Below are 14382 nucleotides of genomic sequence, written 5' to 3'. Positions count from 1 at the left end.
GTTGGGTCTGTTGGAGCTCAGGTAAGCAGCTGGCGTTGACCGACCAAAATCCGAAGCATCTCTTCGTTGACCGGATTCCAGAAAATTCGGTGGCTGTTTGATTAAATTGCAGATTGCGTTTGGAAAAGCATGCCGCTGCTTCTTAGAGAGAGAGGTTGAAATCTCCGCTCGCTAGTTTTGGAGAGGAAAGAAAGAAAGGTAAAAGGTTTGGGAGGAAGACGGAGGAGCTGGCGGATGGAGGACTCTCAATCAGTCAAAGTCGCAGCCCATCGCGTCGGTAGTTCCATTTCTTCTTTTGTTTATATTTATCTTTGACTTTTTAATTATCTTCAATTTTTTGTCAAATTATTATGACCAATTGTTTATTGAATTGAGGTTATTTTTATCATTTGATCTTTATTTAATAGATATTTTTAACGGAATGATTAAAATGATTGATAGTTAACAAACTCAATGATCACTTCTAGCAATTTCAAATCTCATGAACCAAATTGATGAATTATGCTAATTTCATGAACTATTTTGGTTAATTTCATAATAGAAAAGTAAAAACTAAAAATTAAAAATTGAAAACGAAATGATTATTAAGCTACTTTTAATCAAGGTCCTAAAATACATTAGACGCTAGTAGGGCAGCAGGTTGGGGCCTAGCGCCTAGGTGGCTAGGTAGGGTCCAGGCAGGTTGTGACATCCCACATCACCCAGGGGAGTGATCCTTATATGTATATTCCCATCCTTACCTAGCACGAGGCCTTTTGGGAGCTCACTGGCTTCGGAGTTCATCGGAACTCCAAAGTTAAGCGAGAAGGGAGCTAGAGCAATCCCATGATGGGTGACCCATCGGGAAGTTGCTCGTGAGTTCCCAGAAACAAAACCGTGAGGGCGTGGTCGGGGCCCAAAGCGGACAATATCGTGCTACGGTGGTGGAGTGGGCCCGGGGAGTGGTCCCCCTCGGGCCGGGATGTGACACAGGTGCCTAGACGGACGAGGCAGATTTAATTATATCTATTATATTTCGTGTAAATAAATGTCTATTTATACTTAAAATATATATAATTTCATTATGAACTACAAAATAGAATGACATATATATTATGTTATTGGAACATAATGAAAACATGGGAAACAAATATATAATGTGTGTTCATTTAAGCATTCAACAAGTCTCTTACAATTTATTGAAAAAAATAAATGCAAAATGAAAGTTATCTATTTTCTGTCTAAGTGAGTAGCAACCTGGACGGATGCCTAGGCTGGTTTTGGCGGGCTCCTCAATAGGTCCAAGCGCCATTTCTTAATTTTCAAACGTCTAGGCATTAATCGGGGTAGTGACCAGCCGTCTTACACCTAGGCAGAGCTTAAGGATGTTAGGCTAAAATTTTTGGAACAGTGCTTTTAATTAATAACTCATTTAGTTGACTAAGGGTTGCAAAGAGCCCAAGTCTGATTCTGATCAGAAATAATAGACCATGACATAGCCAATACTGAAGCTATTGTAGTTCAAAAGAATAAAATTTGGCTTCGAGAATTTTGAACTTTTTTGAATAATAATGTTCACAAAAAATATTTTACAAAAAAAAAACAATTTAAATTAACTAAAAGAATTAGCTTCTAATGAAATTATCACATAAAATTATGTAAACTTCTATAGGGACTTTATCATATGAGGCAATACTCTTTTAGGAATAAAAAGATTTCGCTAAAGTCCTTAGACCAGCTCTAACCCTTAGACCCAAACCCAAATATTTAGTCCATTAAAAAACGGAATTTAAGTCTATGAATAGTGAATATCACCCAACTATCAAGATCCAAGTTTAGGAATAAAAAGATTTTTTTGACATTAAAAAAAATAAATTTCGACAAAATTTTCAAAACCAAACAAATCACACCAACCAATCAAACTTTAATACACACACCAACCAATCTTCAGTATACAAACAACCAATGAAACTTCAATACACACACCATCTAAAAGTAAAGTGAATATGTTCTAAAAAAATTATTTTATTATTTTGACGTATTTCAACAGTTGACTTTATTTTATTGTTAGATTTGAAAAAAAAAATATACGAACAATTAGATCAAAATCTAAAGATTGCAAAGCATAAAAGGATTTTAACCTAGACCGTTTGATCACCGAAATACAAATGTGGTATCACTGAAATACAAAATGGACATTCTCCAATCCTCTAAAGGCTTCTTACATGTATACAAGGGACGGAACCAACGAGCATATCATCTGGGACCGGACAACTCATTCGGAGGAATATCAGAATTTGAGTCTATGATCCAATTAGTACTTGGATGATGAATAGGGTTGAAATCTTGGCGTAACACCTCCTTTCTGTGCCACTCCTCTCATCTTTCAGCCAAACAATTGCCTTTCAACATCCAGACAACCTCTGACATCATGGGTCGTTCCCCTGGGGTGCCTTGTGTGCACAGTAGAGCTACTTGGATGAGCTGCTCCACTTGATCGTCAACATAATTTCCATTTAGATCAGCATCAACAAGTGTTTCCAACCTCCGATCTTTTAGTAGTCCTTTGACCTAATTATTTTAGTTAAAATAAAAAGGAAAAAGTTAGATAGTTCTACAATTTGAAACAAAAGGTGAGGGCACCTAGGAGAATGAATGTGTTGTAATGTTCAAAATTTGAAGGGCTGCAGTATCTCTAGAAAATCAAACTGCTTACAAAAATGCATCGTCATTCAAATATCAATATGATGCAAACATATGACAAAGATGCAAAGAGAGAATAGAAAGAATCAAGAGGCCAAGATAGCGAGGATAAAGAGATAATGAGGAAATTAGGATCGATACAAAACACATGCCAAATTCTCCAAGAAATCACAGCAAGGCCAATACAATGGCAAAAGAAGCACCAACAATTACCAAGGAAAAGTAATAATTAATCTCTGACAATTTAAACCTTAGATTGTTATAAATAAAGATAAATAAATCTTCACAGCTTAATCGTAACTCTAACTAATAAAAGCTAATTAAACTAAAGTTATTTTCTAAAAGTTAAGTATTATTTCTTTTCTTTGATCCCTGATTCTAACTGTTTTCAACATTCGGGCCAAAAAAGACTTTATAAGTGATTTTTACATTAATCAAACAGGAACTTGGCAGCTCCATAATGAGTAATAGGTTTTTAAAGTATATTTGCAAAGAACCAACTAAAATGATTGCAGAAATGTTCCATATACAATGATTAAGAATGTCATATGAGATTAGCGGTTTGAAATAAAGTGATTAGGTGTGGAGACCCATTATTTTTGGCTTAAATAAATAGCAACATTGGCATTGAGAGATACACCTAATTTTCAATGAGTAATGAAATAAAGAGATTCGGTGTGGAGACCCATTATATAACATTTCTTTAACAATGAGTATTGAAACATAATTTTCAAGATTTGGACTTAGGGACACAATAGATTGAAGCAAGAATATCGTTGAATTTCAACAACATTATGTCTTTTTTATATATAAAATATGAAAGAAATTATGGAAGATTTAGAACAATAAAATATAATCAGAAGGTGGACCTCATGCCAATGTTGTTGGAAAATAATCTTGCATATAACAATAAATTAGCTACAAACAGAAACAGAAAGACGTAAAAGCATACCCAATCAAATAACATGACATCATCATCATTCGCAAGCCGAGCAAGATCAAAAACCCTCTGCCCAGTGATGAGTTCAAGAAGCATGACTCCGTATCCAAAAACATCAGTTTTCTCGGAACATTTTCCAGTTGAAAGGTACTCTGGTGCTATATGACCAATTGTGCCGCGTACGGCTGTGGTATCATGTGTGTCATTGTAGTCCATGAGTTTAGCCAACCCAAAGTCTCCAACAACCGCTTTGAATTCCTCATCCAACAATATGTTTGCAGCTTTCACATCACGGTGAATAATTCGGGAACCACAGTGATCATGTAAATAAGTAAGGCCTCTTGCAGATTCCAATGCAATGCTTTGTCTTATTGGCCAATCAAGTGCAGGTTGTCCTTCTAGACGATCTACAATAATTTATCGACATAATTATGAGAGTGGAATTTTAAATTACAAGCAACAGGTCCAAAAAAGAGTCATCTTGTTATCCATTAAATAAAATCAACATCAAGAAGGTAACTAAAAATTGAAGAAAAAAAGAACAGGAAAAAAACGTTAGTACTGATACTCCAAACCAAATTGGTCGGGTGTATAAATTCATTTTATCAATGTAATCCAAACAATTTTTTAAGGGTAAATTATACTTTACCACCTCAAGTTTAAACTCTATTGCAACCTTATACAATGTTTACCGAGATTTGAAATCACGATGGACGCCGTCACGGACATTGTACGATCTTGGGGTTAAGGTTTTGGTTGGTAAAAGTCTGTCAAGAATGAAAGTGAGATTTGGATTCGAAAATGTAAGGATTTTTTTCCAAATGTTCCTTCGATCTTGTAGTTCTAATTTGAAATTCGTTCTCTGTTTGAACTGTGAGTTTTGAAAATTAATAGCATTTTCGTTTTGGAAACAACAATCTCATTGGGTTGGAGAGGGGGAGTTGGAGATGGCTAATGGTGGCTGGTTCCTGGAGAGAAAAAGGGTTGGGCATCGACAGAGAATCGCGGATAGTGTTTGGGCACCGACGGTGGGGAAGAATTGGAGGAGGTGTGCGAGTTTGAGGGTGAGCAAGTCTGGAAGGTGGCGATGGTGGCCGGGGGGGAAATGAAGAATGCGGGGACGGGGTGAGAATGATCAACACCAATTTTTTTTATCTTTTCTATTTTTTTAGTTTTTAATTATAAAAAAAATTAATTAATTTTCTATTTATTAATCTTTTTTATTTGTTTTTAATCCACGTGGATCATAGTTGGCATCCATGTCAACAAAAACGTTGACGTCACATTTGCCATGTCATCCTTTAACAGTCAAACTGACGGTTTGACTAATGGATGTATGAAATTGCTAAAATTGATAAGTAAATGTATGAGATTGAAATGTTTTAAAGATGTTGTATGAAGTTGCAATTACATTCAAACCTGAGGGTGTAAAATGTAATTTACCCATTTTTTAATTTCGTGAAAACAAAAAGATTCATCAACGCAGCAACCAATTTAGAAGAGTACATCTTAAACATGATGCCACACTTCCATTAGCCATATAAGGATATACAAGCAGCCTTTCTGTTGGTGTCATGCAAAAACCACGCAGACGAAGCAGATTGTGGTGGACAGCCATGCTAATCATTTCAACCTCAGTTTGAAACAGCATCTCCCCGCATGGGGTTCTCTCCTTTTTAAGTCTTTTTACAGCAACCAGAGTTCCATCAGCTAAGCGTCACTTATAAACCTTACCAAATCCACCTCTACCAATAATATTTTTGTTACTAAACGTTGTAGACATCAAAATTTCGGTGAAATGAATGTTGACCAATAATTAAAATTTCAACGCTCACGTGTCACATAAATTTTACATGTAGCGTGTGACTCAACGAAAAGTCGAAATAAATTGGAAAGGTCATCAAATAGGACACATGTCGATACCTGGCAGAAATGATTTATTTCATCTGATTATTTAAATCCAAAAATCAAATTTTGGAATTCTATAAATAGGAAGCCAAGACATTCATTTTAGGAGGAAGAAAGAAAGAAGGGAATTTACATCACACCAAAACCTTGAAGCCTTGAAACTCTAAAGCTCTCAAGCAAATCCCGAAGGATCAAGAAAACACTTTTCGTTTCTTCGTCAAATCCTCCTTCAAGGTCAAGCCCCAACGGCCCTTGAAGAACTTCCACCGACTCAAGATCAAGCCCCGACGGCCCCTTGAAGAAAGTGTTCATCATTCATCATCCGTTCATCCTAAGATCAAGCCCCAACGGCCCTTTGGATCAACAACCTCAACAAACTCATACACCCATTCTTCAAGATCAAGCCCAACGCCCCTTGAAGATCCATTCATCAACTGTTCATCCCTAGATCAAGCCCCAACGGCCCTTTGGATCAACAGCTCATCCACAAACCTACACCCTACGAAGATAGAATCAGAGGATCAAATTACAAAGAGATTGTAACCCCAAAATCATTAAACACAAAAATATATTTTGTACACGTATTCTTGTTTCTTGTTTCAGGAACTTTTCGTGTTTACAAACTTGGCACGCCCGGTGGGATTTCTCTACCTCTCATCTCTATCCTCAAATCATCGAAAAACGCAAATGGCATCAAGAAAGGATCAAGCTGTTCCTACAATCAAAGCAAAGAACAAGAACATCATCGCCGCAAGTGGTGATATTTCGAGCATCATAACCCGAAGTAAGGCAGGAGCTCTTTTTGCCGCGGCTTCCGCCCCTGCATTAACTCTGTCAAAGGAACAAGAGCACCTGAGGTACGAGCCTGTGATCAACCTAGCCTCGCTAAGGGCATTAAAGGGGGAAAGCCCGAGGAAATACTCAGAGTCCCTACTCTCCGACGCTGATTCGAGCGGCAGTACAACCATGCAAGTCATGACCACTGGAGCAACTTCAATCGAGGAGCAACTAGCTCAGATGAATGAAGCAATCGCAAAGCTCACACGGACTGTGGAAGAGAAGGACTTGCAGATTGCCGCACTGGTCAACCAACTAGATGCGCTGCCCGACGTGAAAGTCGACCCAAATGTTGGCCTATTAAAGAAAGAAGTCGACGAAGAAGATGAGCCACCAGCGGAGAAAGTTGAAGAGAAGCCGAAGCTAGACCAAGCAACGGCATTCATGGGATCTCTCTCTATCCAGCAGCTACAGGAGATGATCGCAAGCACTATCAAGACACAGTACGAAGGAAGCTCGCATGACTCCGTACTGTACTCAAAGCCTTACTCCAAGAAGATTGATGCTTTGAAGATGCCAAGGGGTTATCAGCCCCCAAAATTCATGCAGTTCGATGGAAAAGGCAACCCGAAGCAACATGTCGCCCATTTCATTGAAACTTGCAACAATGCTGGGACAGAGGGAGACTACCTCGTCAAACAGTTCATGCGTTCGCTGAAAAGTAACGCTTTTGACTGGTACACTGACCTCGAACCTGAGTCTATCAACAGTTGGGACCAGCTAGAAAGGGAATTCCTCAACCGTTTCTACAGCACTCGTCGTACTGTAAGCATGCTAGAGCTGACCAGTACGAAACAGTGGAGAGATGAACCTGTCGTCGACTACATAAATAGATGGCGCTCCTTAAGTCTGGATTGCAAAGATCGGCTTTCTGAAACCTCTGCCATTGAGATATGCGTTCAAGGCATGCACTGGGGGTTACATTACATCCTCCAAGGCATAAAACCAAGAACATTCGCAGAGCTAGCAACTCGTTCCCACGACATAGAGCTGAGTATCGCTAATCATGGGAAAAAGAAGCCGATTACTAACTTCAATAAGGATAAAGTATTCGCCTCAAATGTAGACAAGACCGGGAAAAAGCCCGCTAAGGAAGCTTTCACCGTCAACACTACCCCCATCAAGACCTCCTCAGCGCCCATCAAGATCTCCTCCAAGAAGAAAGCGAAGGAGATAAAGACAAGTGAGCCTTCTCGCACCCAAGACAGATACAAGAGCACCTTGAGAGAGTTGGAACAGAAAACGTACCCTTTTCCTGACTCTGACATGGCTGCTATGTTAGATGACTTGCTGGAAAAAAAGGTGATTGAGCTACCCGAATGCAAGAGTCCTAAAGAAATGAATCTCACAAACGATCCTAGGTACTGCAAGTACCATCGTATTGTGAGCCATCCTGTTGGCAAGTGCTTCGTTCTTAAAGAACTCATCATGAAGCTAGCACAACAAGGGCAAATTGAGCTCGACCTTGAGGACACGGCCGCAACGTATACCACTACAATTGCGTTTGGATCGTTTAATCCTGTGCCTCTCCAAACGACACCTGACCATTCCTGTGAATGCTCAAGTTGCACGGCACCTCCTACACAACCATCACTGGAGAGAAGCGACCAAGATGCACATGCTGATGATGAAGAATGATGGATATTGGTAACCTACAAAAAGACAAGGAAACCAAGACCATGAGTCATACAGCCAAAGGTGGAACAAAGAAGAAATCACCACGGCCGCAACAATGCGAAGCCTAAAAGAAACATAAAGCATGATAAGACAACATATGCTGGGGAACCTACGGAGCAGGAGCCACGCATTCCTGTTTCCTTGCATGAATACTTCCCGAATGACTTTTTCCAACAGTGCACTACTGTGGCCTGTCACATGGTTAAAGTAGAAATAGAAAAGCCCTCAAAAGGCAAAGCTATCGCCACTGAGGTAGAAAAGACCCTTACACCTGGAGAAGGTCTGCCAACACACTTTAGCATCGAGGAAGCGCTACCATTGCCAAAAAAGATGCGAAGAGCACTAGCAGCAGTCTTGGCAGGTCCCGGCGACCCCGAAGTGCAAGAAAGTAACGACGAAGGCTCGAAGCTTCAGCCACATGAATGTTCCACATGTTGTGCCACTTATGACGTAATTAACTTCACTGACGAAGACCTACTGTTGGGATCAAAGCCTCACAACCGTCCTCTCTTCATCTTCGGGTACATAAAGGAATACAAAGTCAACCGCATGCTTGTGGATGGTGGGTCGGCCATAAACATCATGCCAAAATCAACAATGACCATAATCGGCATCAAGGTGAATGAACTATCCCTGAGCCGTCTGCTGATCCAGGGTTTTAACCAAAGAGGACAAAGGGCGATGGGCATGATCCGAGTAGAGATGACCCTTGGTGAGCTCAAATCAAGCACGATATTCCACGTGATTGATGCAAGAACTTCCTACAGCTTGCTCTTAGGAAGACCTTGGATCCACGCAAATGGGGTAGTGCCGTCCACCCTTCACCAATGCCTAAAATTTTACCGAGAAGGAGTGAAGGTGATCCAAGGTGACACCAAGCCATTCACCGAAGCCGAATCACACTTTGCAGACGCCAAGTTCTACATGGATGAAGACATGGTATCCGAAGCCCTTCCGGAAGATATCAGATCCACGGGCAAAGCAGCACCTAAAAAGCAGGAGTGGCAAGTCATGCCTAAAAAGCAAAAAAAGCAGACTGTGCCATCTTCAAGCAAAGACGATGACGAGTTTGCTAAACCTGCAACAACCAAAGGGAGTAGGATGCCGTCAGAAAGACCGAACGCACCCATATTTCGGTATATCCCGATGTCGAGAAGAAAGAATGGTCAATCTCCATTCGAAACTGGAACAAGAAAAGCCGACACACAGTGGCACACGGATAATGTGAAGTTGCTCAAGACAAATGCAGTTTTGCCTTTGACACAGCTAGGGGGTGCTAAGGTCGCAAGACTACCACAAGGCTTCATAAAAGCTCTACCAAAGAAGGTGGAATCAAGCTTTCTTCCAACCAAGAGGACCGAGGAAGGTTTCGACCCTAACGCCTACAAACTCATGTCAAAGGCCGGGTACGACTTCGCTTCTTCTGCGGTGGCTGGAAAGAAGGTTTCAAACACTGTCAATGACGAAGAACGTAACCTCACCAAAACTCAAAAGAAGTTGAAGGAGCATGGTTACGAAGTTGACAACAACAAAGCCGGACTTGGTTTCACACCAAATGCACCTGTGATGATTTCAAACAAAGCGAAAAACACTAGCACTCAATACGTCAGCGTGAGCATTGAACAAGACCAAGAAGAGCCTAAACCCCCCCTCGGACGTCGGTCTTCGATAGGATGAGCCATTCAAGCTCCAGAACTTCAGTGCTTAATCGCATTGGTGGTCAAGACCGAACCTCTGTCTTCAAGAGGCTTAACGCGTCGACATCCCAAAGCTCTGTTTTTGAAAGGTTGTTAAAGCTTAAGAAACAAAGCAACACAGTTATCTCTCCTCTGCGACGATCAGCTTCAGAAAGATTTGAAGATAATGAGAAGCCTTTTGGAAAGAGGAAGACAACACCAAAGGAAGAAAAGCTCGATGGGTTAGGAGAAAAAGATGACGTTCGAAGCTTGATTCCTTCAAGGATGAAGCGCCAAGCAATCCTAGAGGTCGACACAAAAGGACCACTGAAGGTAAGGAGGCGCATCATCGTCCACACTGGCAAATCTTCATGCCAACAAACCCAAGAGAACGGCACTGAAGATGAAATCCCTAAAAAAGATGTCACTTCTGGCTCTTTCGACTCAAAGTCTTCACCTCGACTGTTAAGGGCATGCCCCAAGTCAAGTGAAATTGAAGGATGGACTCATGTCACTCCGAAGAAACTGCACGAGAAACATATGTCTTCTCCACAAGTGCACCAATCAGAAAGGAGGGAAAACAGCTTTCGCTAACCTCCAGAACAATGTGAAAGTGTTGGAGATAATGAAATTTCGACACAAAGATCGTCCATCCCCATCACAATGTGCGACCTCTTCCCAGAAGATTTCTTCAATTACTCGGTCAAGGCTCCTTCCTATGAAGATTGCGAGGAACGCCTCTCCCAGAACACCAGACAATCCTTATGCCAACAAGCTCGAGAAGACAGCACTGAAGAGGAGATCCAAGATGTTTTCCACATCACGGTTCAAGAAGGTAAAGAAGATGAAATCCCCGAGGAAGATGTCACTGCTGCACCACCACAGCTCGAAGATGGGGGGCAAGCCACGGTCGATGATCTTAAGAAACTCAACTTAGGTACAAGCAAAGAACCAAAGCCTATCTTCGTAAGTGCATTATTAAGTACAGATGAGATAGAGGAGTATTATCAGCTGTTGTTAGAGTACAAAGACGTCTTTGCCTGGACCTACAAAGAAATGCCCGGCCTGGACCCTATCATCGCTGTTCATCATCTTGCGGTCAGGCCTGGAACACGACCGATAAAGCAAACTCAAAGACGCTATCGATTTGAGCTTATCCCACAAATCGAGGTCGAGATCGACAAGCTACTCGAAGCAGGCTTTATTCAAGAAGTGCAATACCCCAAGTGGATCTCCAACATCGTCATTGTCCTTAAGAAATCAGGACAAATACATGTTTGCGTAGACTTCCGGGACCTCAACGATGCTTGCCCAAAGGATGACTTCCCCTTGCCAATCATTGAAATCATGGTGGATGCAACCACTGGCCATGAGGCATTATCATTCATGGATGGCTCTTCTGGGTACAATCAAATTCGCATGGCCCTCAAAGACGAAAAACTAACAGCTTTTCGTACTCCAAAAGGTATTTACTGCTACAAGGTGATGCCCTTTGGTCTAAAGAACGCTGAAGTTACGTATCAACGCGCAATGCAGAAAATCTTCAATGACATGCTACACAAAAACGTAGAATGTTATGTAGATGATGTGGTGGTTAAGACGAAGAAAAGATCAGACCACTTGAAGGATCTGCGAATAGTGTTCGAAAGGCTACGAAAATACAACCTCAAGATGAACCCGTTAAAGTGTGCGTTTGGCGTCACCTCTGGAAAATTCCTCAGCTTCATCGTCAAGCATCGTGGTATTGAAGTAGACCAATCAAAGATCAAGGCCATTCAAAGCATGCCCGAGCCAAGAAACCTGCACGAGCTGAAAAGTCTACAAGGACGGCTAGCCTTCATCAGACGCTTCATCTCCAACCTCGCAGGGCGTTGTCAACCGTTTAGTCGCCTTATGAAGAAAGATGTTCCATTCGTATGGGACAAAGCATGCCATAATGCTTTTGAAAGCATAAAGAAATATTTGTCAAGTCCACTGTCCTGGGGGCACCTGTGCCCGGGAAACCACTCATATTGTATATTGCTGCTCAGGAAAGTTCAATCGGAGCACTCTTGGCGCAAGAGAATGAATCCCAAAAAGAATGAGCACTTTACTACCTCAGTCGAACTCTCACCGGCGCTGAGTTGAACTATTCCCCAATAGAAAAGATGTGCCTCGCTTTGGTGTTTGCCATCCAGAAACTCAGACATTACATGCATGCTTACACCATCCACTTGGTTGCTAAAGCCGACCCTGTCAAATATGTTATGACTAAGCCAGTCTTGACAGGGCGACTCGCTAAATGGGCTTTGCTTCTTAATCAATATGAGATCATCTACGTCCCAGCTAAAGCCGTCAAGGGACAAGCGCTAGCAGACTTCCTTGCCGATCATCCAATCCCGGCTGATTGGAAAATCTCAGACGACTTGCCTGACGAGGAGGTGTTTTACATCGACATCTTCCCGACATGGACGATGTTCTTCGACGGATCCGCACGAGCAGACGGAGCGGGGGCACGAGTAGTATTCATGTCGCCACAAAGGCAAATATTACCTTACTCCTTCCAACTGAATGAGCTATGCTCCAACAATGTTGCTGAGTACCAAGCATTGATCATCGGGCTCCAAATGGCGATCAACATGGAAATCACAGCTCTTGAGGTATATGGCGATTCCAAGCTCATAATCAATCAACTCTTAACTGAATATGAGGTGAGGAAAGATGATCTCGTCCCATACTTCCGGCTAGTGACCCAACTGCTACAAAAGTTCGAAGCTGTGACACTAGAACATGTGCCAAGAAAGGAAAATCAAATGGCAGACGCTCTCGCCAATCTAGCCTCGAGTATGACACTAGGAAAAGATGAAGTTGCAGACGTGCCAATTTGCCAAAGATGGGTGATTCCGCTCGTTAATGAAATGTCACTAGATGATACAAATGTCATCTCAGTACTTCCAGTCGATGCTGAAGAGTGGAGACAGCCGCTGATCGACTACTTAGAGCACGGAAAGCTTCCAGATGATCTTAGACACCGTTCCGAAATACGTCGACGAGCACCTCGCTTCCTTTACTACAAAGGAACACTCTACCAACGCTCTTTTAAAGGACTGCTCCTGAGATGCCTAGGTGAGGAAGAAGTTAATCAAGCCATGGAAGAAGCACATTCAGGTGTGTGTGGGGCACATCAGTCTGGACCAAAGCTACATTTCCAGCTTAAAAGAATGGGTTACTACTGGCCGAGCATGGTGAAGGACTGCCTGGAACACGCCAAAAGGTGCCAAGCCTGCCAATTCCACGCCAACTTCATACATCAACCGCCTGAACCATTACACCCTACAGTTGCTTCATGGCCGTTCGACGCATGGGGATTGGACGTTGTAGGACCAATTACGCCAAAGTCATCTGTGGGGGAAGCTTACATCCTAGCTGTAACAGATTACTTCTCCAAGTGAGCTGAAGCCATACCTTTAAGGGAAGTAAAAAAGGAAACTGTTGTTCTTTTCATCAAGGAGCATATCATCCACCGATATGGGGTGCCTCGCTACATTATCACTAACAACGGAAAGCAGTTCTCTAACCGACTCGTGGACGAGCTTTGCGACAAATACAAGTTCAAGCAACACAAGTCTTCCATGTATCATGCTCCGGCCAACGGCCTCGCGGAAGCATTCAACAAGACGCTGTGCAACCTCCTGAAAAAGGTAATCGGCCGAACAAAGAGAGACTGGCATGAAAGAATAAGTGAAGCACTTTGGGCATATAGGACTACACATAGGACTCCTACCCAAACTACACCTTATTCTCTCGTATATGGCGTAGAAGCTGTTCTACCGCTCGAAAGTCAAATTCCCTCACTAAGGATGACTATACAAGAAGGCTTGACTGATGAAGAAAATGCAAAGTTGCGCATTCAGGAGTTGGAAGCGCTGGATGAGAGAAGGCTCGAAGCTCAACAACACTTGGAATGCTACCAAGCACGGTTATCCAAGGCATTCAACAAGAAAGTCCGCCCAAGGTCTTTCCAAGCCGGAGATCTCGTGCTGGCATTGCGTAGGCCTATCATTACAACTCATAAGACAAAAAGCAAGTTCACATCAAAGTGGGATGGACCCTACGTAATACAAGAGATCTACACCAATGGCGCCTACTTAATCATGGCAGAAGACGGGTTGAAGATCGACCACATCAACGGCAGATTTTTGAAGCGCTACTACCCCTAAAGCAAACGCACCACGCTCCTGGCCCGCAAGAGCATAAACTGTGTACGGCAAAATCATCACCAAAATCATCATCAAAACCATCACTCATTTGAACTACGTCATGACTTGATCCCTCCTCAACCAAGGGTACGTAGGCAACTTGAAACTTCAAAACTTCAAAACTTCAAGTACATTCACATCAAAAAAAAAAAAAAAAAAAAAAAAAAAGGCATTTGAACTACGTTTCGACTTGATCTCTTTGTTGGAAGGGTATGTAGGTAGCTTGAACATTTAATTTTGAGTTCAGTCACATCAAAATGAGGTTGTAGTAAAAGTGACTAATGAAAGTCAATATTATTACATTCTTTGTACAAAAAAATTACATGTTATTTGTTAAAAAAAAAAATCAAAAAAAATCAAAAAATCAAAAACGAAAAAAAAAAAAAAAATAGGGGAAGGGAATGCATGTATATGTGTTCTCCCA

The 14382-nt window shown here is 41.8% G+C and overlaps 1 pseudogene; it reads right to left on the bottom strand.

The window, feature by feature from the left end:
* Nucleotides 1–2045: 2045 nt before the first annotated feature.
* Nucleotides 2046–5288, bottom strand: LOC137711078 (BRASSINOSTEROID INSENSITIVE 1-associated receptor kinase 1-like; annotated as a pseudogene).
* Between the last annotated feature and the right edge of the window lie 9094 nt (nt 5289–14382).

The sequence above is a fragment of the Pyrus communis genome, chromosome 1 (genome assembly GCF_963583255.1).
Source record: "Pyrus communis chromosome 1, drPyrComm1.1, whole genome shotgun sequence".
Lineage (NCBI taxonomy): Eukaryota > Viridiplantae > Streptophyta > Magnoliopsida > Rosales > Rosaceae > Pyrus > Pyrus communis.
The sequence above is the reverse complement of the archived record's forward strand: the minus strand, read 5'-3'. Positions and strand labels throughout refer to the sequence as shown.